We start from the raw sequence: 24036 nt of genomic DNA on the forward strand, positions 1-24036 counted from the left end.
TCATACTGATTGATGAATCATCAATGGTCTTTTCCAAGTTTATAGAGAATATAAACTTAAGTTCCTTGAATGAGTTTCAGTGCAAGAAAATGATCTGCTGTCATATACATTCAGTGTGTTGATACTCTTAAAGGTATGTGGAAAGCAACACATTTCAGAAGACACCAGATAAGGACCGAATAATGCCAATGAAATTAAACAAATTAAAAGGCATTGCATTTTATCTGATGTGCTATGCAAGCTAGTCATAGTAAATTAATAGTGAAATAGGCCTATGTATATAAATATTAATCGTAAGAATTTAATATTAGTATTATCAGAAAATTAATTAATGTGCATTACCAGATATACCGGACGAGCTCAGCCAAATACTCTAATGACTTCTGCTTCGCTACTCTTTGGACGCTCTTGCTTACAGCTCCGCGCTTTGCTTTATTGGTTTTATATTTATCTCTTAATTTTACCTACAGCAAATCAGCACAGTGCTCAAACGACAAATCTTGGCACCAACAAACATTTTAACTGGAAGAATTGCTACAAAAAAGGGGAATTTTTATCCAACCAGCCTACCACTGACGGCAGCCATCAGCTTACATTCCGGAGAAGGGAAAACAGAGCTGCCTACATCCAAAAGGATTAGAAATAATATGCCGCCTCTGGTTGAAGAATATACCTGCTGAACAAACAGACACAGACTTCTACAAAGGATTGCAGTTCTTTAACACTAGAACCGCCGGGGGTCGCTGTATACCTAAAACCGCCATGCGGGTAAATTTTACCCACGCACATTACACCTGTTTTTATATGGCTAAAGAACATATTATTTCACTGTATTATGTCACTGTCTTCACAAAGAAGTGTCTAGAGTCATGAAATGATTATGTCTTGTCATCAACTATATTTTTGTCCTGTTGTTTTTTGTTCAAGGTTTTTTTTATGCAGGCTACACTAATCACTTTTCATAACAGTCAAGCTAAACAAGTCTGCACTGACAACGAGAATTAGAAGGAAGTAAATACATATTTGGGTGGTGTAATATTATAAATAATCATATATTAAGATAACCCATGTTATTTAAATTACTAAAATAGCCTATAGACAATAATGAACAATAATTTATTACACTGCATAGGATGTATGATGCGATGACAAATTCAAGCGCGCAGCTTTACCTTAATTATTTATATCCAAAGTTTATTGATGCCCACTTTCTGTAACTATTGTAACAATCCTGTCCTGAAGAACAGTCAGTCTAATTTTTCTTGGAGGCTCTGGATCGCTGTCAGATGAGCCGTCAGATGCTGAGCCTTCCCAGGACGGGTCACTGATCTCACCACCATCAGACTCTCCATCACTAATGGCATTTAGAGCTTCTCCCTCTTCTGCATCCATAAATCGCCGGGTTTTACTCATTGTGACTTTATTTATGAAACCGATGACCGCTAATTCAGTAAGTGAAAGCCGTTGCCTAGCAATGTACAATGTTTAAACGTGAGGGGACGCGAAAATGACAGCGCGAAAATACAGGCATTTTATAGTGGGTAAATTTGACCCGCGCGGCGCTTATAGGTATAAATGCCCCGTTTTATGATCTGGTATTATCTAAACAATTTTTAACACCGAGGGATTGTAAATTACACAATTTTAGTAAAAGTCAATGACTGTGAGACTTGAATGTTTTATTGAAAACCTGTTATGTACATTTGAAAAAAAGCCATGGGTAAAATTTACCCCGTGGCGGTTCTAGTGTTAAACAAAGTTACTTGCGGGACTACCAAACCAGGAACACACAACAGAGCTTCGTCATGGATGTCCTCAGCACACAGTCGGTGAGTCCTATGAATCTAATGTTCCTAAACAGACCATACTGAGTGCCGAAACTGATCAACATACTAATCGATGGCACAAACGGAGCAAGACCCAAAGGCACTCGAGACATCAGATTGTCACGAGTATCACATATTGTAGTAGCATCCTCTACCCCAAACACTAGCTCCCTACCACCACCAATACATCTGGAGAACATATTTGAAGTGTTAATGAATGTGGGTGAGGAATCTCCAGACATCATGAATGTGGGTGAGGAATCCCCAAACATAATCGGACACAGATCAAATCAGCCAGCAGCCAACACCGATGCTAACTGCCACTCAAGTTCGAGCAGACAGCGGCACTCAGCTCATAGAGCAGCTGAGCCCAGGACTCTGATAGTGGGTGACTCTATTATCAGAAACATTAGCAGCAGGGATACAACTACATGCTGCCTTCCACAAGCAACAGTTTCTGATGTAAACTTAAGAGCATTCTGATGAAATATAAAACTGCAAATCAACTAATCATCCATGTGGGGAAGAATGATATTCGGAAGGAGCAGTCAGAACTCCTTAAAAGGGATTTCAATGAACTTTTTGAAATGCTTAGAAGACTAAAAGTTCAGTTGTTCATCAGTGGACCACCCCCAGCAAGAGGAACAAATAGATTTACATGGTTGCTTGGGCTTAACACATGGCTGCAAAAAAATTGCAACTTAAAGGGACTGAATTTCATCGACAACTTCAATCTTTTCTGGAGTCAGAGACAAATGTTCACACGTGATGGCCTGCACCCAAACAAACTGGGCTCAAGAGTGCTAAAGGACAATATCTACTTCTCCCTCCATCATCCTTCAGCAGTGTGTGCAAATCCACTCAATCTGAATGGCACTAACACACCTGGACAGAGTACAACTGACCACAGGACTTCATTTCAGCACCTGAATGGACATGCGGTTGACACATCCCACAAGGTCAATGATAACACCATGCAGCCACAACAACCACTGCTCACGGACACAATCCTTACTGAGCCCTGCCCACAGAGCTCACCGATAGACAGTGACGTGTTAGAACTGCTCCAAGATTCAGCACCCAAGGACGACTTTCGGGTAAACAGACAGGTAAGCCAGGACAACATATTACAGCCTCCGGTAACACCAGAGCAACAGCCTCTCTCACCGGACACGTTATCCCTCTCTCCAGCATACCCTCTTCTGTGCTTCTCAGAGAAAATGGAGGAACTGGTGTATGCTGGAACCAAACTCTCCCACTCTTTTGCCACGAGCCCCCAGATATCAACAAAAAAAGCGAGCCCCTGAAACCACCAAAGCCTGTGGGCCCAGCTCGGCCTCCCCCTCCTCCTGCGAGAGCTCTTTGGCCCCTGCCACAACGCCAGGGCCCTCACCCTCCTCCATCTGTTCTAGGTGAACCAAAAACAACCGATAACAGCACTCAGTGACGCATGTTGGGTCCCCGCTATGATAACAGTGATTTTGTCAAATGTTTACAGAACAAGCGGGAACCCAGTGTGCCTGTTGCTTTCTCTATTTCTGTTTTATTACGTGATAGAAAGCCTAAGCCCTTCTCAAACCGTTTGGCAAATCCATTTAATCTGCTGCCTATTACACGTCAAACTAAGATTACTGTAGAGACAGAAAGTAAGACTGTTAAGTTAGCACTTTTAAACATCCGTTCACTTAAAAATAAATCACTTCTAGTCAATGACTTAATAACCACAAACAACCTCGATTTTATGCTTCTAAATGAAACTTGGCTTGAAGATAGTTGCAGTTCAACAATCCTGAATGAAACAGCACCTCCTAACTTTACTTTTATGAGTGTCTGCAGAGCTGTTAGGAGAGTTGGAGGTGTAGCTGCTCTATTTAAAGATATCTATCAATGCAAGCCAAGTGTCACTTGGTGATTACTTGTCTTTCGAATACTTGGGTATTGTGTTAAAATGTGCTCCTCGCATTCTACTTATAGTACATTATATTACATACATTATATTTCCTCAGAGTTTGACTGTTTTATTACTGGGGATTTTAACATCCACATAGAAAATGCAGAATCCAATATGGCAAAAGAAATCCTAACAGTTTTGAATACTTTTGATCTGACTCAGCATGTACATGGACCCACACACAATTGTGGACACACTCTGGATTTAAAGGTCCCGTTCTTCGTGATCCCATGTTTCAAACTTTAGTTAGTGTGTAATGTTGTTGTTAGAGTATAAATAAAATCTGTAAAATTTTAAAACTCAAAGTTCAATGCCAAGCGAGATATTTTATTTAACAGAAGTAGCCTACATCGAACGGCCAGTTTGGACTACATCCCTCTACTTCCTTCTTTAATGACGTCACTAAAACAGTTTTTTGACTAACCTCCACCCACAGGAATACACAAAAAGGGGCGTGGTCTTGTTGCGCTCCCACGGAGAAGAGCAAGAGTTGCGTTTGTAGAGTGTGTTTGTCGCCATGTCGTCGAAACGCTGTTATTTTCATCCCGCAGTCCAATCACCTTTGTTTGGCCTTCCCAGGGACGCTGTACTTAGAGATCAATGGTTACAATTTATGTTTAACTTGGTTCCGAAAATTATAATCCACATGTAAAACTATGTGCAGCACAGTTTACAATAACACTGAGCCCATGCATCTCCACGTTATGGTAAGAGGTGTGACCTTTCCGGCAAGGAGCGCTAAGCTCTGTCGACTCACCACTCAGTAACCGCTGGCACAATCAAAACTCGTTACGTATTTCTGAAGGAGGGACTTCATAGAACAAGGAAGTCATCAGCCCGTTTTTATGACAGTGGAAACAGCGGTATACAGATAAATTATGTGAAAAATACTGTGTTTTTTTACACGCGAAACATGAACACATGTGGCACACTATAAACACAATCTGGACCTTTAATTATTAGTAAGGGTCTAAACATTTCATCCATTGTTCATTAAGGATGTAGCACTATCTGATCATTTCTGTATTTTCTTTGATATATTGATCTCTCCAACCATTGAAGCTAGACCTATCTCGGTCAAAAAGCGATGCTTAAATGAGAATACTAGTATACTGTTTATTGAAAGCTATATATTTAACAACAAACATATCTGCAGACTCTGTTGATTTTCTCCTTGAGTCTTTTAACTCAAAAGTACAGAATGTTATTTATAACATTGCTCCTGTGAAAGTCAGGAAGAAGAGTGGCAGACAAAAAGCACCTTGGAGAAACTCAACAGCAGTGCAAAATATGAAAAGACAATGCAGAAAAGCTGAGCGCATGTGGCGAAAGACAAAACTTGAAATCCATTATAACATCTATAAAGATATCCTTCATGCTTTCAATGTGGAAACTAGGCAAAGCAAGATAGACCTTCTTCTCAAATATTATAAACAGAAACCTACTGTAGAAGAGACTAACAAACCCCCCAAGTTAGATTCCCAGTAAAATGCTCTCAGACAGCAAATGCTGTGAGTTTGCTTCCTTCTTCTCTGAAAAAATTAATAATATTCAGAAAGGTAATCAGCACATCCTTGAGCTGCACTGGGGTAAAACAGATCAGATCACAACCTCAGAAAGTTGCTATTATGTCTGATTTTGAAGCAATTGATGGTAAAATTTTGGAAGAAACAGTACAGCACCTTAAAACATCAACCTGCGCCCTTGACACACTTCCCACATCTTTTTTCAAAAGCGTGTTTAACTGTTTAGAAGCAGATCTCCAAGAAGTGGTAAACGCCTCACTTCTCTCTGCAGTTGTTAAGCCCTCCTGAAAAAGAGCAATCTGGATAACACCATATTGAGCAACTACAGACCAATCTCAAATCTTCCTTTCATAGGCAAGATCATTGAAAAAGTTGTTTTCAATCAGCTGAACAAATTCTTAAGCTTGAATGGATATTTTGACAACTTTCAATCTGGTTTCCGACCGCATCACAGCACAGAGACAGCACTCATAAAGATAATAAATGATATTCGCATAAACACAGATACAGGTAAATTGATCAGTGCTGGTTCTACTTCGACCTCAGTGCTGTGTTTGACACTGTCGATCACAACATTCTTCTTGACAGGCTGGACAACTGGGTTGGGCTTTCTGGGATTGTCCTTAAATGGTTCAGGTCATACTTTGAAGGGAGAGGTTATTATGTGAGCAAGTCAGAGTGGACATCTATGACATGCGGAGTCCCTCAAGGTTCAATACCCTTCCTGTTCAACCTATATATGCTGCCACTGAGCCAAATAATGAGAAAGAACCAAATTGCATATCACAGCTATGCAGATGACACCCAGATTTACCTTGCTCTATCACCTAACGACTACAGCCCCACAGACTCCCTGTGCCAATGCATTGATGAAATTAAAAATTGGAATGTGCCTTCCTTCAGTTAAACAAAGACAAAACTGAAGTCATTGCGTTTGGAAACAAAGATGAAGTTCTCAAAGTGAACACATTCCTTCACTCTAGGGGTCAAACAAAAAATCAAGTCAGGAATCTTGGTGTGATTTTGGAGTCAGACCTGAGTTTCAGTAGCCATGTAAAGACAATAACTAAATCAGCATATTATCATCTCAAAAATATTGCAAGAATTAGATGCTTTGTCTCCAGTCAAGACTTAGAGAAACTTGTTCATGCTTTCATCACCAGCAGGGTGGATTATTGTAATGGGCTACCTCACTGGTCTTCCCAAAAAGACCATAAGACAGCTGCAGCATCGTACAGAACGCTGCTGCCAGGATTCTGAGCAGAAACAGAAAACATGAATACATCACACCAGTCCTCAGGTCCTTGCACTGGCTTCCAGTTGCATTTAGAATTGATTTTAAAGTACTGTTACTTGTTTATTAATCACTCATTGGCCTAGGACCTCAATACATTGCAGATATGTTCATAGAATATAAACCTAACAGATCACTAAGATCAATAGGATCGTCTCGGTTACAAAGGTAACCCTCGTTCCCTTGAGGAGGGAATGGAGACGTACGTCGGACAGATCATCGAATAGGAATCTCGCTAGAGAGGCCAATCTACTTAGAGTGTAACTACAATGAGCCAATGCACATTGGCATGCAATCATATGCATCAGGCTGCTCGCCTCGCAGCGCGGGTATATAATGAGCAGCAGGTGCGTTGCATCTTCAGGTTTTTCGTTGAGGAGCCGAACCGGAAAGGCGGCAGCATCAGCAGGGTACAGTGACTGTGGCGACGGGATGTGCGTCTCCGTTCCCTCCTTCAGGGAACGAGAGTTACCTTCGTAACCGAGACATTCCCATTCAGTCGGTCACGTTCAACGTATGTCGGACAGACGACGAATAGGAATCCCTACCAAAGTGCCACAGGAGCTGCCCCCTTCCAGCGCTCTGTTGCAAGCCACCTTGAATCTCCTTGCCTGAGGTACAGTGGGACAGGGCTAGCACAGAGAGTGTTGATCACTGCTGTTCCCCAAAACCCATTCAGTGAGACTATTGGATAACACTGGGAAGTGTACCCTTTCCTTACCCTTTAGGAAAGGAACGCTGCAGAAGCCACATCCTTCCCCGAAGGAGTTATTTGGAGAAGTACATATGGACTAGCCCTGTAGGGCTGTGCTACATATGGAAGAGCTGGGGTGACTCCAACCCAATAAAAGGGTGGGTCAGCCCAGAGGGAAAGACACGGGCTTCGTTTAGGAGCAACCGTGGAACCAGACATATGGGATCCCCCGTAGGGTCACACATATGGAACCCAGCCTAGATCCGGTTCTCAAGGATGCAGTGGAGTATAGGCCTGGTGCCAGGTGCTCCGCCACGTCGGCTGCCGAGGGGCAATTGGAGGTCTCGACAGGGTCTGCCTTGTAGGGACTCTCTGGAGAAGAAGCGCATGTAGCACAGCAAGCTGACACTAAGCCGGGGCCTCTCCGTGCCTCTGACCTGAGGCGAGAACATGGGAGGAGACCGGCTCGATACAAAGGCTATAGTATCTAGCGAACGTGTTAGGTGTCGCCCAGCCCGCAGCTCTACAAATGTCTGTCAGCGAGGCGCCACGAGCCAGCGCCCAGGAGGAATGCGACACCTCTCGTGGAGTGAGCATGCAACCTGAGTGGGCAGGGCACGCCCTGATCTTGGTAAGCCAGGGCGATGGCATCCACTATCCAGTGGGCCATCCTCTGCTTGGAGACAGCCTTTCCCTTCTGCTGGCCTCCGTAACAGACAAAGAGCTGGTCTGAGGTCCTGAAGCTTTGGGTTCTGTCTATGTACAGTCGCAGAGCACAAACTGGACAGAGCAAAGCCAGGCCTGGGTCTGCCTCCTCTGAGGGCAGCGCTTGCAGGCTCACTACCTGGTCCCTGAAGGGAGTGGTAGGAACCTTGGGCACATAGCCAGGCCGGGGTCTCAGTACCACGTGGCTGTCACCCGGCCCGAACTCTAGGTACGATTCATCGACCGAAAATGACTGCAGGTCCCTTATCCTCTTGATGGAGGCCAATGCAACCAGCAGAAGGCCAGCTGTGTGCCAGTGCATCTGTCCCGAGTGTTCCCTCGGACAGGGAGTAAAACAACTGGCAGTGGGAGGTTTCTGGTGAGGCAAACAGGTCTACCTGAGCCTCTCCAAACTCTCTCCAGATCAGCTGGACCACCTTGGGGTGGAATCGCAGCGCAGCTTGTGATAGCTCATCGGCCACACGGTTGAGCACACCGGGGACATGAATGGCACGAAGCGACCTCAGATGCTTCTGACTCCAGAGGAGGAGATGGCGGACGAGTTGCGACATGCGACAGGAGCGTAGACCACCTTGACGGTTGATGACAGCCTGTGTCGCGGAAGAATCGAGACATGAAAGTACACGTCCTTCAGGTCGATCGCTGCAAACCAATCCTGGGGACGGATTCACTCGAAAATTAGTTTCTGCGTGAGCATTTTGAACAGTAGCTTGTAAAGGCTCCAATTCAAAACTCGCAGGTGCGGCGATGAGCAGACTTAGGTGCTACGGGTGGTGGAGGTGCAGCAGCTGACCGCCTCGACAGGATGTGGCGGTCAGCCACATGCTCCCCGAAGGAGTCAGCCACATCCTTCAGCCACATGCTCAGGATGTGGCTGATGGCCTCAGAGTGCTTCTGTACAGATGAGAACTGCTGGGTGAAGTTCTCGACCGTGTCGCCGAAGAGGCCGGTCTGGGACACGGGGGAATTAAGGAACCTGACTTTGTCGGTATCCCTCATGTCCGCGAGACACAGCCAGAGATGGCATTCCTGGACCACTAATGTGGACATCGCATGGCCCACTGACCGCGCCGTGACCTTCGTCGCACGAAGCACAAGGTCCATCGCGGCACAAAGTTCCTGGAGAACTTGCGGATCATGACCACCCTTGTGCAGGTCCTTCAGTGCCTTGACCTGACGGACCTGCAACAACGCCATAGCGTGCAGGGCAGAGGCAGCTTCCCCACATGCCTGATAAGCCTTGCCGGTAAGATCCGAACGAGTACTTACAGGCCTGGGAAGGGAGAGACGGCTCCCCCCGCCAGGTGGAGTTAGGGCACAGTTGCATAGCAACGGCCGTTCCACAGGGGGTATGCGCGTATAACCCTTAGCCGCCCCGCCATCAAGGGTGGTTGAGGGAGGAGGACCCACCGACATGGTGCCAGTGAGCTCGGTGCCAGTGAGCTCTTCATGCACCTCCGGGAAGAAAGGAACTGGGGTGGGGGGCTGAGAAACAGCCCTGGCCACCCCGAGAAACCAATTGTCCAACCTCGAGGGTTCAGACACGGTGGAGGATTCCATGCGACCCCAACCATGTTGGCATCCCGGGAAAGCATAGCCATCATTTCCGGGTCCGAATCGGGCACAGCTGTCACCCCCAAAGGAGGCAGCTGCGCCGAATCATCATCCCCCAAAGTGTCAGGCTCACCCTCCGAAGCAGCGATCGACATCCTATCATCTTGGGGAGCTCCGAAGGATACGGATGGTACACACCTCTGGGGAGATTCCTATTCTACGAGATTCCTATTCGTCTGTCTGTCCGATGTACATCGAACGTGACCGACAGAATGGGAACACATCAGTTAGAAATACCAAAGGTTCACTCAAGGCAAGGAGAGTCTGCTTTTAGCTGTTACACCAGCCGCAGCTAGAACCAGTTTCCTGAAGAGATCAGATGTGCTCCAACAGTAGCCACATTCAAATCCTCAAAACATATCTTTTTATCTATGCATTTGCTGATTGAGCACTGTGCTATGTCCGAACTGTTTGCATTTTATTTTATATGTATTATCTTTTTATTCTTTTAATTCCTTTTCCTGTTTTTACTTCATTTTAATGCATTTCATATCTTGTATGTATCATCTTATTTCTTTTTTTTATATATTTTTATTATGATTTTTACAAACATACAGAAAAAAACAAACAAAAACAGACAAACAGACCCTACGTATAATAATAATCTGCGCAATTTGTAAAATAAAGCACAAAAAAAAGGGGAATGACGATATACAGAAACATTTCCTACAGAGTGTAATTACCATATTTATAGAAAAATACTGTTACAGATCCGGAATAACTGTGTAAGTCTTTTAGTCCTTGTGGCTCTTCAGAAAAAAAAAAAAAAAAAATGGTTCCCACATTTTGTCAAATTTTGCAGAGTTCCCAGAGATGGTATATCTCATTCTTTCCAGGTGTAAGGTGGTAAGTGAGTCCAGAAAGCCAGTCAGAAAAGAGAGGCCTGACATTTTTCTTCCACAACAACAGAATAACTTTCTTTGCTACAATCATTTCCATATAGAACAGGTAAACCGTACCTTCAAACTGAGAGACTCCAGCAAATCTGACCAGCCAAAAATTGCTATCATTGGATCGGGGAGTAAAACACAGTTATAAACCTTGGCAAGAAACTGGAAGATTTCTAGCCAAAAACTCTGAATTTGTACACAGTACCAGAAAAGATGTGCCAGGGTACCCTCAGCTGCTTTACACTTATCACATATGGGGGAGACGGAAGGATAGAATTTGCTAAGCTTTGTTTTACAATAGTGAAGTCTGTGTAATACCTTATATTGAATAAGTTGATATCTTGAATGTATAGATCATGAATAAACAGACAAAAGGCATTTATCCCAGTCACTCTCGGAAATCTGAATCCCCAGGTCTTCTTCCCAAGCAGCTTTCAAATGAAGGGAAGAAAAGTCTGTTTCATCTTTAAAAGCATTAACGAATAAGGATATTAGGCCTCTAGAATTAGGAGAATTTAAGAATAAGTCAAACATTTTACAATCTGAAGACAAAACATCAAAATTTGAAATTTTAATTTGAAATTTTAATGACCTCGAGCATATTGAAGAAGGGAGACTGACCTGAAGATATCTGAAGAAGGGAGACTGAGAATCTGAGGAAAAGGTGGCAAAAGCCTAGCTAAAGTATAAATCTTTAACACATTCCTTTGCTTTGCCATTCCTTAAAAACTTTATCAGTGAGAGATGGTTTAAATGCATGATTATAACAAATAGGAGTAAGTGGGGAAGTACTTGGTACTTGGTTTTGATAGAATTATTAAGTATTAAATTATGGGAACCTCTTTACTAAGCCCAAATGTTCTAGCTAGCCAGGGGGGAGTGTCTGCATGAACGCCAATACATTAAAATTCTCACAATAATAATGATGAAAGTTCTCGGAAATCACTTTTGAATCCCCAGATGAAAGGCATAATAATGGAGTCAAGAGTTTTAAAGAAAGATTTGGGAAGGAAAAGGGGCACATTTTGAAAAAGATATAAAAATCTCGGAAGGCTCACCATTTTAATTGCATTGATGCGGCCAATCATTAATATAGGGAGTAATCTCCATCTTTCTATGTCATGTTTTAAGTTATCTAGTAGCAAAAAAAAAAAAAAAAAATTAAATTTAACTAAATCCTTTGGATTCTCAGGGATGACCACACCAAGGTATTTTATCATGTCCAAAGCCAGTTTAAAAGGCAGACTCTGCATGAAAACTGGATCTATATTATTGCTGATGGGCATGAACTTGCTTTTTTGCCAATTAACAGAATAACCCTGAAAAGGTGCTAAATGTATTTAATAAATCCAACAGAGGGGGAACAAAGTGCTGAGGATCTGAAAGGTACAAAAGAACGTCATCGGCATAAAGAGATATAACATGATCTACCTGGCCTATGCTTAACTCCCTGAGGTCTGAAAATGCGCCAGCGCGTTTTGCAGGATTTTTCCACATTGCAGCAAAACAGACTTAAAATACTCCGTCATTTTTTGTCATAGAGACATAAGTAAAATATCAATTGAAACTATAGAATATCTTCTTTTATTTGTATACACTCACAGTAAAAACAAAATGTTGTGCTTTTTGCAAAATAAAGAAAACTAAAATGATGCATGATCTCTCGACTCCCTCTGAACAAAGTCCAATCTGATAGTTCTCAGAAAATTAACTGTAATTTAGTGAAGAAACGTTGAAATGTCAGGTTTTAAATCGTGTGAGTCAAATCGAAAACAAAAATTCTGTTTATGTAATCTGTATGAAAAGAGACACATGTCAGAAGTCCGTGTTTCAGCTCATTTTCCGCTAATGCGGCCACGCCCACGGAGCCAGCGCTATTCAGAGGCAAATTATGAGTCAATACAGGCATACATCATCTCAATCATGTATTTATTGTCTTGAAAAGTGTTTATCTGTATGTAAAAGCCATGGTTAACGACCTCTGGAAGACATGCCGTTAGTTCCTGATATGTCCTCTACTTCTTTAGAATAATTTGTGGCCTAAATGTGCACAGAGAGCGCCCTCCGGCTGCAAGTATGAATTGAAAACACCATTCCTGAAATGTCCTCTTCTTCTTTAGAATAATTTGTGGACTAAAGGTGTACAGAGCGCCCTCCGACTGCAAGAATGAATTGAAAACACCAGCGCTCATAGTGATGACAATGAATATAGAATAAACTCTGTATAGAATAAAATCTGTATAGAAAATTGACATAAACATATGAGAATCCATCAATATTTCTCCAAATGTGCATGCTTTTAAACTAAAAACTTATAGTCAGACTCTTTGCATCACAGAAATACATTATATTTTAAAGAATATAATAGAATACCATTATTTTAAATTGAGCTGAGACATGATTACAGAGGGTTTTTTTCACAGCCTACCTGCAGGCCTCATTATTATGCAGCACCATTAGAGGTTCTTTATGCGATTCTTTTGTCTTCTCAGGTGTAAATGACCCATTATTCAAGATGATTCATGCCTCCACGCATACTGTGTTTCTTGACAAAAAGTGTCTTACAAAAACTAAATCAATATATTGTTTTATATGAACAAGTAGGCATTATAATTTTTACATAATTTTGAAGCAAAAACTCTAGCCCACAACCTCCAATACCCAGAAGTCTTGTAAACACAGATTTAATATATATTTTTGGCCTTATTTCAGTGACTTAATTTTTTTGTTTTTTCAATAACCACACATACGTTATTCCTTCAAAAACACAAACATGTGTATACATGTTCCTCACATATTATGGTAGCCTAGTTTGTGCTGAATACAGTGTAATGACACTTTTTCCATTAATATGTTTATGAACAACTGAAAAAACCACAAATGTCAGGGCATGTCAAAACTTCTCCAGGCCCCAAATCAGCCTCAGACTCCAGAGGGTTAAAGGCAGAATCTGCAGATGGTGTCTAATAGCAATTGCCAAAGGTTCTATGGCGATGGCAAATAACAGGGGTGAAAGTGGACACCCCTGTCGTGTGCCCCTGTGCAATTCAAATTGTGGAAATCTGTCAAGATTTGTTAAAACAAATGCGCATGGATGGTGGTACAACATACTGACCCAAGAAGAAAACTTAACTCCTAAATTAAATTCTCTAATAGTGGTTAAAATGTAATTCCGTTCATCTAGTTGCTAAAATTTTGGTGAACACTTTTAAATCAGTATTGAGAAGAGCAATTGGATGAAAAGAAGACACGTTGGTCTCATCCTTGCCTTTCTTAAGAAGTAAAGAAATATTGGCAAAGTAAAGAGAAGGAGGAAATTTCTGCTTACAAAAGGAATGATTGAACATCTGTAACATAAGGGGTGCAATTCTACCAGCATACCTCTTATAAAATTCGATACAAAAGCCGTCAGGGCCAGGTGCCTTCCCATTAAGGAAGGCATGAAAAGCATCCATTATCCATAGAATTCCATAAAGCGATTATTAATGTCCTTTGGATTACACAAGATTGTACCATCTTTGTCAGCAATACTATGAATTGATCTACTAGCATAGGAACCCTTTAATTGCCGAGATAATAGTTTATCTGGTTTATCCCCAATCTCAAAATGTTTCTGCTTAATTTTTAACAACATCTCATTCACCTGATCTGAAGTAATCTTATTATATTCATATTTAAGTGACATAATATCATTTAAAACATCTGCGTCTGCAGTATCCCTGTATAATTTTTCCAATTGGGTAAGACGGACATCTATTTCCGCTAAACGTTTATGTCTGAGTTGCTTTGCTGCTGACTCATAGGAAATGATATGTCCCCTCATCACTACTTTAAAAGTTTCCCATAACACAGAGTCGGAAACATCACCTTTGTCATTGATCTCAATAAACTCTGTCAAAGAATCTGAAATATGCTGGCAAAATTTCACATCTGTAAGGAGGTAAGCATTGAATTTCCAATTATAACTTGGCTTTGCCCAACCAAAATCAAAAGATACAGTAACGGCAGAATGATCAGAGATCAGTATGTTGTAATATTTAGATGCAGAGACGTTAGATAATAATTTAGAGTCTATAAAAAAATAATCTATTCTTGAAAACAATTTATGGACATGGGAAAAGAAAGAAAGAGTACTCCTTATCAGTGGGATGGTGTAGCCTCCAGATATCAACAATGTCCAGTGACTCAGCAAGATGACTGACATAGCGTTAAGAGATGGATCTGAGCGAACAGGAAATTTGTCCAAGACGGGGTCCAATATGCAATTGAAGTCGCCACCAACTATAAAGTGAGTATCGGTAAGAGAAGGTAGAAGATTAAATACCTTACGAAAAAAAGCAGGATCGTTGTAGTTAGGGCCATAAAGATTTTAAAAAGTAAAATGTTTAGAGGCGATTAAGCCGGTGACAAGAATATAACGGCCGTTAGGATCTGTTAACGTGGAAATATGTTTGAACGGAATATTGCAACCCCTCTGGCCCTACACGAAAAAGTGGATTGAAATACATGGGAAATCCAATTACATTTTAGGCGCTTCTGTTCACCATGCTTAATGTGCATCTCCTGTAGGAAAATTATGTCAGCTGAAATGGAGCGTAAATACGAGAACACTTTAGCTCGCTTCACCTGACTATTCAAGCCGCGCACATTCCAGCTAGCTAAAGTAATATCGCCTCTTTGTGATGAAGTTATTTTATGTGCCATTTTACAAAATATATCAATTTATCTGCAGAATCGCACAGATAAAATGAAGGGTGAACAATAATAAACAATAAACACAAACTACGTCCTCCCACCCCATCCAAGCCGCTTCCCCGAACCAAGCGGTGTAAAAAACCCATATATACTGTGGAGCCAAAAAGTAACATAAAGAGTAGCAGTATTACAAAATTACAAAACCAATAAAACAAAGCAAAAAATAGGAAAATGCCTAAGAATGAACCGCACCTCAAATCCCTTTAAATATTTACATATGAAGAAAAAGACAAGTGAGTCATCAAATCAATAAATACTAAGAATGCTTTGTCACATATTGTGCTCTTAACATAACGTTAGATGAAAGAAAAATATACAGATCAAACTGATCTGCGACAGCTATGATATAGTCGCATATGATATATACGAAGGCCCCGCAGACGGTATGACCAAACACATAAAAGTCAAAAGGCTTGCCAAACAGTCTGACTGCTAAAAACATTTATGCAGACTGTGCAGAGTTGTCCTCAAGTGTGATAGAGTCAGCAAAGGCTTGAGCCTTCTCGGCTGAGTCAAAAACATGTTTAGTTGAGTTGTGAGTCATGAGAAGGTGAGCAGGGAAGAGCAACCCGTGTCGAACAATAGCCTTCTTGAGCCTTTTTCTCACGGCGTTTATAGCTTGATGCTGTTTCAGAACCTCTGAGGTGAAGTCGGGAAAGATGAGAATGCGCACTCCGTTGTATGTCAAAGGTGAAGACAGCCGCGCAAGACGTAGAATCTTCTCTTTATCAGGATAATGATGCAGCCTGGCCACCATAGTCCGAGGACGGGAATGTGCGTTACCAACAGTGCTCGTACGGTGGGCACGGTCAATCTTCGGAGGTTTTGGAAAAATATTGGCACTGAGTATTTGCACAAGGAAGTCGGGAAACACACTGCTTCTCAATCCACAACCAGCTAAGAGACTCTTACTTCCATGCAGATACCAGGGTCATTCCGTGTCAAATCAACCAGAGGTCCTCAACTCAAATTTTTGATTTTGTTAATATTTTTCTGTAGAAAGACAAACATAAATAGTGATGATAAACCAAAATATCAAATGTTACAGATGTGTAATTAAATGTCACTAGTCTAACCTACTATGTTATGTATGCGTGCACTCTGTAGATGTTTTGTTTTTGCTTTTTTGCGACTACAAAATACAAAGTGGGGCCCAACATTTAAAAGATGCTGGTGCATCTCTGATTTGTTGTTCTGCCATTATGCTTGTATTTCTTCTTAGCTGTGAATTAAATTTTTGGTCATCTGATCATCTGCAATCTGGGAAGTGCCACCAATATCGAATATCGATACTTTGTGCCAGAGTATCGTTAACATCTTGCAGGCGGAAATATCGCCTAATATTATATATAATATTTTTTTTTGGTCCCACTCCTAGTGTATAGCTCTCTATGGAGCAGCTTGTAAATTCCCCAGTTGTTTTGACAGTTCTCTTCTGTTTATTTCAGAACAGCCAAAACTGTAAATTTGGAAATATAAACCACAATTACAACTAGTTATAATTAATTATAAATATTTAGTATTCACTTGATACCTCAGTGTTAATTGTCTCTAAAGCTGGGTGCACACTGTGCGATTTATAATAGTCCTTTACGATTGTTGCTTGTCAGACTGTACAAACATGATCCTCATGTCACACTGTGGGATCTCAGCTGTCGTTTATGTCAGACTGTACGACAGTCAAGACGCGTTAAAAACGGACGCGCGCATAAAAACTTGTCCGGAGTTTTACATCATCAACCCATACATGTTCGGTGACAGTGAGCTACATTACAGGTGGGACTGAAATGGTGGCCAACAAAGAAATCACTTTCGTTCATTTTGATCACGGCTTGTCTTGAAAAATGAAGACAATTTGATATTCATCGTAGGAGAAGTCACATTGGAGGACTGTGCACCAAAACTTCTGACAGTGCCAGAATTTCGTCTGAGGTCAAATTTGATCACAACGGTCATTAATCGGCTGTCAGTGAACATGTCAAACTAGCGATCAAAGACTACAGATTTTAGGCTAGGTTTATAGGAATCTTTTAGGATTTGCAAAATTTGTCTCAGACGACCAAATTGTGGCAAAAATCGCAGAGTGTGAACCAGCCATAAAACAACATTCATTTCCTGGTTATGGAAAATAACATACTTACTGTACATACATGAAGCAAAAATCTGAAAAATGGTGAAAACCACGCAAATACACACTCTAGAACTTAAGAAATCTTACAATGTTCTTAGACTGGATCACCTTCAAGGGGGCAGTGAGGCAACTTAAACTTTCAGAGAGAAAGTTTATAATCCTTTGTCTTCGATCATGGTGTTTTGCATGTGTAATTTGATTGGATATTGGTGGAGAAGCTAATAAGATTCTTATAATACTAATATGTTGAGCTGGTATTGACATATAATGTAAATGATCATTCAGGAAATCTGTTTTGTGAATTTGGAGTGAAACTCTATATTTCTTTGAGTTGTAAACCAGTCTTATCTTGATTTGTTACCAGGATAACCAGAGTCCTGTTCTGCATCAGGGTGTTAGTTGCAGTTTGGGGGACTTCACAGACACCTAGTTTGTTTGGTGGACGTTCTGGTGGATCATTTATAAAATATAACAAATAATGGCCTGATCTGTCACTATATGTTTCCAGGGCCTGACCATGGCCTTATGGGGATCCTAAGAAAAATTTTCCAAAGGGCCCCTTCTTGATAGTGTTGTCATTACATTGGACAGATTAAAGGGATAGTTCAGGGATAGTTCACTGTAATATTTCACTCCAACAGTAGACTATTCAAATAGCTGGAACATTTGAGCTGCACTTATATGATAAATAATTAGCCAAGACAAAATTTTATATTATTATTGTTATTACTATTATTACCACCAGTAATTTATTTTGTTATTTTATCTTCATTTAAAAGTACAAATGTCACAGCAGTCTCACGCATTGGTGCAAATTGTGACTTTGCGCCACCTGGTGGTGATTTTACTGTCATTTGGGTGCATATAACGCTGCGGCCTCGTGGCGGTAATTGGCTAATTTTGGTTAACTATTACTAGCACTAGTAATAGTTCTGAGAAAAAATGCATTTGCTCCTTAGGTGGCCTATAAATTAAGATAATTATAAGGTAAGGGTTCAAGCCAACCTGTAGAACCCTGTACTTAAATGTCTTAGAATTGTTAAAATCCATTTGGGTAAGTGGCATGGAAATATGAGAGATGACCCCAAGACCACTCCCTTTGCCTGATGAATGCAGTTTATACAAGTGTTGTTTAAGGCCCCATCCACATGGAGACGCATTTCAGTGAAACCGCACAAATTTTTTATCGGATAGGCGTTTCGTCCACACGGATCCGGCGTTTTCGAATGGTGAAACCGGTATTTTTTTAAACCAGGTCCCAGAGTGGAAAAATTTGAAAACGCCGTCTTTGCGTTATCGTGTGGACGGGGAAATCCGTATATTTTCTGAAACAATGATGTCATCACCCCACGTGTCAACCTTAGTCAGACTCGCTAACACCACAAAACAGCACCAACAACAGCAATAGCAGACTCTACATGCTTGTGTTCGTGCTGCAGAAGCTACTGAACCAAAATAAAGTGTTATTTCTAAGCTTTGCTAAAGTTTGTATTCACCGCGCAAGGTTTATGCGCATGCTCCAAGTCTTCTTCGCTGCTTTAAGTGCATTTCTGCGGCAGAATTACAGCGCCACATAATGGTCTGGCAAGTATACTACATCGTTTTGAGTTGTTTCAGTGGTTTCGTGTGGACGCAGATATTTTTTGAGACGAGGAAAAAAAAGATCGGTTTAGGGTAAGCTCCTCAGATCAGTGTTGGGCATGTTACTGTAAAAAAGTAATTAGTTATAGTTACTAGTTACTTCTAACAAATAGTAACTGAGTTAGTAACAGAGTTACATCATTATAAAAGTAACTAATTACCAGGGAAACTAATGTGTTACTTAAAAAAAATAAAATAAATAAATATGTCAAATAACTTGGATGCCCCTAATATTAAATACAAGACTAAAAAAATAAATTATTCTTGATCCGACTCATGATCCGCTCTTGCTCACGTCATGAAATTTCTCTGTACTGTACTATATGTGTTGGCCATTAAAGAAAACGTATTTTCATATTTATGTTAAATAGTTCTATGTTATGTTTTAAATTGATCTATTTGATTAAGTGAACAGCATGAGTAAGATGCATCATAAGGCCAATTCACACCGCACCAACAAATGGCAACGAACACCAACGAACAAGTTGGCAGTTGGATTTAGAATTCTATGAGAAAAAACTGTCATGTTCACACTGCCCCAACAAACACCAACAAATAAGTCAAATCTGACTGGGAAAATTCCACAACTACATGTGTGTAACCATGTTAACAATATTGTCAGGCAAGTCTATTATATTAATAATATAGTATCATATACATTTTCATTGTATTATTGAGGCAAAACAAAAACCCTAACCTGAAATACGAAGTGCTGTAGCCATCGATCGATCTGATCACGTTGCGGTTGGTATACACCGGTTTTTAAACTTTTTTTTTTTTTTGTTAGCATGACCCATTTTATTTATGTGAGGCCTATACAAACATGTAGCTAAACAAGCCAAAACGAATTAATTTAAAACAAAACTGAAGGTAAACCTGCGTTGCTCTCATATGGTGGTTATTACTCTCTCTTTCGGTGAAGTCGAGCAGTGCTCTTGCTGAATGGCATGGATTGTACCTTTTTATATGTTTTTTTTTAACTGCATTTTATTTTTTATAACAAACAAGCTGTGATGTCACGTTTCCAGTGCCTGTTGTATGTGCATGAGGCGCGGGCGTGATCAAACAGCTGTCTTTGAGGTGGACTTGCCTCATCGTCATGGCAATGGTTCGTGGCCAGGTCAGATTACGTCAGAGTTTGTTGCCTGTTTGTTGGAAAACTGTTCACACCGCACAGACATTCCACGAGCCAATAAACGCTGATTAAACATGTTCAGTCGGGTGAAAACAAACTCCGACCGACGGCAACAGGGGTATCACACCTATCCAACAACTCCAACAGACGAGTTTGTTGGCGTTTGTCAGTGTGGTGTGAATTGGCCTATAAGATGCGCAATATATCGGGAGACATTGAGTGGGTCAGACATAATTTTGACCACTTCATTAAGTTTTGTTTTGTAGAAAGCCTTTCTTTAAAGTGAATTTCGTTTTGTAAAAATTGTATCTTAAATTTAATCAATGTTTCATCAACCAATTGCCTGGATTTAATAAATAAGATAGGCTACTCTGATGTAATTCGAATGAAATGTGCATTCTTTCTCTAGGCGCATCCAGTAGCCTATGCGGAGATGAGAGTCAGCAATGTCAACTTCATCTTTGCAGCCGACACTGATTCAGAAAACATTATTTTATTAATAAACAATTAAAATGTCTCCTTGCTGTTTTTGTCACTTTCATATTCATTACTTTTGCCGATTCTTTATGGCAAGCTTTATGTGTGCACTTTATGAGTGCTATATAAGCCTATATTACGTAAACGCTCATTATTATGGTTTATTCTCTCCAGTATTTAAGAAATTAAATTGAAAGGCTATAAATTAAATTAAATTGATAGACTCGGATGAAAACCGCTTCAGTGAGTTCAATTATAGTAATATTTTTATAGGCATATTTATAGGCATATTTTTTTTTGTCAGTAACGCCGTTTATTTATAATGCTGTTAGTCCCATCACTGGTTAAGATGCATGTAATCATTAGGTGTCTGTGAATTTTCAGTGAGAAGTAATATGTCCAGGTTGGTGTCAGTAATTTGTTCATTATGATAGGGGCCCAGTTCAAAAGAACAAATTGTTTTTGCTATACACCCAAGTTGCCTGTTGAGGTATAATTTTGAGTCTGATTTATTTTGACAAGTGATCATGGTGTCCAACAATCTTTTTGCAGAAGCTGTGGCTTCCTCAATGCTCTACTAATTGCCCAAATGCACAAACGTCATAGCTGCTGACTGTTGAATGTTGAAAATCCTTCGGGGTGAGCGATGTGCATAACACTGTTGGGTGACACAAATCAACCGGCAATGCTCCTATGTTGCAGAGTCAAGGCCCATTTGATGCCTTTAGATATTACGGTAAATACCCAGTTTCTGTGTTGGAGATTAATCTGAAAATGAGGGACACCCGAAATTAGATGAGTGCTAAAGCTTACGTACTAGCAATAGCCATGAGAAAGCCAGCCATCAGCAAATCCACGTTAACCAGAACCCCAACCATCACAGCATCTATAAATTGCTCACTAAGAGGAAAGCAACCCAGCATGACAGTAAGCAAATAGAGTAATTAATAAGGAGAATTTTAAGTCACCCCACATTCAGTCTGATAAATGAGGATCAAGGAGAGAAAGAGCTTGCAGCAAGCTGACAGCTGAGAGTTCACAACAGCAACAGAGATGCTGATGCAGAGAAGATGGATCAAAGTTGAAAAATGCAATCCAAGAAACCAGAGGGGTTGCAAAAAGCCACAAAAGCTGCTGTAGAATAGCAGCCAACTGAAAACAGGGCAAAACAAACCAAAAAATAACAGAAACAAATAAAAGAAAACAAATAATACAGACGATAACAAACTGTCATCACAGTGTTGATGTCAGTGTCCTTGTCTTGTCTGCCCTGTCTTGTGTTCCCTTGTTCCTGTGCCTGGCTTGTTTGTTGTCATAGTTACCCTTGTTAGTTTCACTTGTGATTGATCAGACCCTCCCCCTCATTACCTTGTTATCCCATGTATATATTCCCCAGTTTTTGCTATAGTTCTTTGTCTGGTGTTATCCTGTTTAGCTGTTATGTTTCATGCCATGTTTCTCACCATATTTGTATTATTCTGACCCATGACTGGAAGTACTTTGTGTTTTTGTTTTAATAAACATTTAGCTGCAATAGGATCCTCTTCGCTTTCATCAATCACACGTTACAGTGGCGCTCAAATCAGACGCAGTGTTGTGTTTCTGCTCGTCTTTTCTCTTTTATTTCTATTATTTTTTCTGCTTGTTAACAGCAGTTGGTCATCACTAATGCTCAATAATCTCTTAATTATCTCATTAACTGCAACACTTTTTCAGTGTTACTTTTACCACTCTGTACACACATATGAACACTAAGCAGTGTTAATTCAATAATGGTGATGTTTATGTGTGCACTCCAGATTATAAACCTACTTGATAAACACATTAATATAACTGTTTATTTTGTTCTTTACACAGACTACAGAGCTGTAATCTCACTGCTCAGTCCTGTGAGAGCTTGTCATCAATTTTACAATCCTCAAACTCTGTCCTGAGAGAGCTGGATCTGAGTAACAATGATCTGCAGGATTCAGGAATGAAGCTTCTTTTTGATGAACTGAAGGGTCCAAACTGTAAGCTGGAAATACTGAGGTAAATGTTTTTTTGTTTGCTTGTTTGTTTTTTTTCCCTCCATAAAATAAGTAATAAAATGTCACAATAAATGATCATTAACACTCTGGGGTCATTGAATGCGCAGAGTTTTAATTTTTTTTTTTTCCTGATAACAGCGAAAACTTAAAATACTTGGTGATTTTTGGGTTGTAAATCAGTAAATCATCATCCAAAACTGTAAAGGGTCTACTTTCAGTTCATAAGAAACTGTGAAAAGCACAAATGTCAAGGCATGTCAAAACTTCACCAGGGCCCAAAAAACCCTCAGACCCCAGAGGGTTAAATTTTGTATTTAAATGTTGCATCTGTTTTTAATGGAATGCCAAAACAACAGACAACTGCAACATTTGCAGGCAGGATTTTTAAAAATATTTATGCAGGCTGATTTTCTGTCCTGAGAAGAATAATTCCTTGCATAAATCTCAGAAAATCATTTGTTTGAGGTTAGGGGGTGAGTGGATTGTATCAAGATTGAAATGGTAAAATGTATTAAGGTGTAAATGTATTAAAATGGTCTGAAACAATTGCTAAAGAAACTGCAAAACTGCAAAGATAACTTCTGACAGCACAGAATGAGACACTTTTAGCTAAGGTCCAAACTTAACACGGCCCTGGCGAATAAATGAAATGGTGTTACTTGCCAGTTGGGTCTTAACAACAATTTCAACAATGCATGGTTGTGAGAATGTGATATGGCTTAGTGCAGTGGTCTGAAACTCAATTCCTGGAAGGCCACAGCTCTGCACAGTTTAACTCCAACCAGCTCCAACTCACACCTGCTTGGAAGTTTCTAGTAATCCTGAAGACCTTGATTAGCTGGATCAAGTGTTTTTGATTAGGGTTGGAGCAAAACTGTGCAGAACTGTGGGCCCTCCAGGAATTGAGTTTGTGATGTAATCATATAAATATAAAGCCTGATATGATGAGTTTTAGAGTGAAGCGTGGCACTGTATTCATTTACACACAAGACACTCACATTTAAGAGTGGCCCTTTCAATGGAACTAGCACTTCAACAGAACTTGCACGGTGTCAGAAGTTACGACTCTATGGGAACACTTGTGAAATCATGATGCGAGACGTCAAGACCAGGAAGCTATAAAGCACACTCAAACCAAACAGAGTCATCTTCCGTGCATTCAACAATTGCTCTGTGTGAATTGTCTTTTTGTTGTCATTTGTCTATATAATATATATATATATATATATATATATATATATATATATATATATCTATATATATATATATGTGTATATATATACTGTATGTGTGTGTGTGTGTGTGTATATATATATATATGATGTTATTTGTCTATATCTCATTAT

At 40.3% G+C, this 24036-nt stretch overlaps 1 pseudogene; it reads left to right on the forward strand.

The window, feature by feature from the left end:
- The window catches only part of LOC125278674, a 95778-nt pseudogene that overhangs the window by 22436 nt on the left and 49306 nt on the right, over positions 1 to 24036 (forward strand).

The sequence above is a fragment of the Megalobrama amblycephala genome, linkage group LG11 (genome assembly GCF_018812025.1).
Source record: "Megalobrama amblycephala isolate DHTTF-2021 linkage group LG11, ASM1881202v1, whole genome shotgun sequence".
NCBI classification, from domain to species: Eukaryota; Metazoa; Chordata; class Actinopteri; order Cypriniformes; family Xenocyprididae; genus Megalobrama; species Megalobrama amblycephala.